Source organism: Pygoscelis adeliae, unplaced genomic scaffold (assembly GCF_000699105.1).
Source record: "Pygoscelis adeliae isolate BGI_AS28 unplaced genomic scaffold, ASM69910v1 Scaffold38, whole genome shotgun sequence".
NCBI lineage: Eukaryota > Metazoa > Chordata > Aves > Sphenisciformes > Spheniscidae > Pygoscelis > Pygoscelis adeliae.
The window spans coordinates 10,935,477-10,938,153 of record NW_008825614.1 but is presented as its reverse complement, the minus strand read 5'-3'; the positions used below and the strand labels follow the sequence as shown (position 1 = coordinate 10,938,153).

Genomic DNA, 2,677 nt, shown 5'->3' with positions numbered 1-2,677 from the left:
ATCCAGTTAATTTTTCCCTCTAATTTTCTGATGCAAAATCAGCTTCGGTCTCCTGCAAGGCGACCTTAGCTGCAGATCTAACCATTGCCACATCTCGCTGCCACAAACCCTAACTAGCAATGTCCTATTTTTCACCTCCACATTCAGTACCCTCTGCTCCAAAGTTCTGGAGTTTTACAGCACCCATACCCCACACACACTGTGTTACAACAGACCCTGAGCTATTTAACGAAGGCAACAACCACATCAAACTGGCAACCAAACCAGTTCCTGCCCGTTTTATACATTCAAAAGGAAAGGGAATGCTTGCATTTCTGCAAGATGACAGGAGGGGAACTCACTCACTATAAGGAAGTGTCTTCAAGCTTGTTCACATTTGCTAGAAGCAATATCCCTACAGGGTGGCGTGGATGACAGGAGATGACAAAAAGCTGGGTCAAAAGAATGACACCTGGGGAATCAATAACCCACTAAACAAACTGCTGGACGGACTATTTTCTGGCAAAGGTTATCTTGTGAAGGGGTCTAAGCAGAGCTGATTAGCTATAGAAATTGCTTTCTGAGTGATAAACGTGATTCCCTTCAAGCTCAAATACCACAGGCATGGGAAACATCACAATTTCAGACATAATCCTCTTCTTCCTCTGCACACGATCTTTAATCTAAAAAAAATTATTAAAAAAATCTACCTTGCTTTCAGGCTTATCTCAGTACTATTTTTGCCCAGCCCTCAATTTCTACCCTTCTCTTTTACCGCTCAGGCTGAGCATGCAGTGACTATAGTTACCCGGTATTAGCAGAAGCCAGACTGCAGAGTAGTTCCTAGGGATTATCTGCTTTCAGTTTTCTTGCCAATGAACTCCTGAGTTGAGAGAACTGCACTTTTTATCTGAAGGAATAAAGATTAAAAACTCAGTTTAAATATCCAGAGTGATAGAAGAAGGGCAGACGCTAAGACTAGCAGCCTGTGCTGTTCTGGGAGTGCCTCAGGCATTTTTCTGCCTGAGGGCTCTTTGGAGGTGTGGCTATTTCCCCCCATCTGAAGCATCCCAGGAATACAGAGGTGTATCGGGCAGCCTTTACATCCCAGTTTTACTAGTCAGACAAGACAAACATAATTAAATATCAGAAGAACTTATCAGCCCTTAGCTATCCTTCCTAAAAGAAAGTCTAAGCAAGGGACAGTTGACTGGAGCACCTTGGATTCCCCAGAAAACCGAAATGCAGAAAGCCTCTACAAGAACATGCCAAAGTCACTTTGCTTCCAGCCCTTGCCTCTGGCAAGAGCAGCACTATCCGCTCCGCTTCCTTTCACTGCTCAAGGAAGGCTCCGTATTTCAGAGAACTGGCAAGAAATAGGGACAGTTTTAGCTTGTTTTAGCTTCTACCTCATCTACTCCAGGACAGGTCAATCCGGTCTGCAAATCACTGCCAGCAACACCCGCTGCACAACCTAAATGAAATAAATAGGTCATCTCAAGCTAACTCCTAGCTGACATTTGCTTGAATCACGTGAAATGCCACAACCACAGCTGGCACTATCCCACACTCCTTGCTGGAAGCTGCATTGTAGAAGCGAGCAGAGTCGAGAATAAGCCTACTCTCCCCAGGGATGAAAAGCCCCTGCTTCTGAAAGAGGCCTCTGGGAAAATCCAGGTGCTGTCCAACCATTCAACATTTGAACCACACCGTTTAAAAAAAAAAAAAAGAAGAAAAAAAAAAAGAAAGAAGTTCTGTCACCACAACAGGACTTCTGTTGATCACTAAAATAAATACTAACAATGATCACCGCTGCTGGATGTGGATTCACAATGTTCACTACATCCATCGGCAGCCTTTCTTCATGGGCACAGCTAGGTCTAGTAGCCCTCTGGTCTTTTTACTGTTGGCCGACTCATTCTTTATTTTGAACATAGAAAAAAATTAATACAATAAATGCACTTATCACAACAGCACTCGGGTTCACTTGCAAACGTGTTTTTATTTGACAATTAGTTACTTCACCACAGCTACCAGCTTGGGAGTGAGGAAGATGCCCTTGCGCAACTTAAAGTAAATCCATATTAAAACTGATTTGCCAGTACTCCAGGTAGCAAACTGTGTTGATGCACTGACGGACTAGAAGTTACGTTTTTTATAATCTGTGGTGTTCTTCGAGTTAGCTGATAGTTAATAGTAACCGATCGGCACCTGGAATAGTACAAAACCCCACAACTCTGTTACAAGCCATTAGCTAACTTTCTGAGGAAAAATTACGTAACCCACATCCCGAGTCCTCTGACCCTCTGCCTTGGACACCTTTTTCTCTTTTTCGTGACTCCCTTCAGGCCGCAGCATCCAGCTGTCTATCCCCACAGGGCACCTCACCTACACGGAGAGAAGGCATCGCCCTTCCCAGTCCCCGAAGCGCTGTGTTGGGTCCGAGCGTCCCATCCCTCATCGCCAACTTGAGACTTCCACGCTCCGTGCCTGCCTGGCAGGTTTCCCAATCTCTCTCACGGCTCAGCGCCGAAGCACCGCGTGAGAAGCGTAGCACAAGGTTTTCTAAGCCCGTTATCCCACCCAAACAGGTACTGTAGGGCGCTCATTTCACGTTACCACGCTCTTCTTCCCAAGAGCTGACGGGGTCCCCGACGGACAGCGCCTGCGGCCACCAGGAGCGTTTCACCGGTGGGTG

At 45.8% G+C, this 2,677-nt stretch overlaps 1 protein-coding gene across 1 annotated transcript in view; it reads right to left on the bottom strand.

Moving 5' to 3' along the window:
• The window catches only part of WASH1 (WAS protein family homolog 1), a 48,365-nt gene extending 46,677 nt beyond the window's left edge, over positions 1-1,688 (bottom strand). Inside the window, exons 1-2 of the mRNA XM_009332901.1 lie at positions 1,389-1,688; positions 788-889 (exon numbers count right to left, since the gene is read on the bottom strand). The gene's annotated coding sequence lies outside the window, so the exon portion shown is untranslated. The remainder of the gene's footprint in view (positions 1-787; positions 890-1,388) is intronic.
• Between the last annotated feature and the right edge of the window lie 989 nt (positions 1,689-2,677).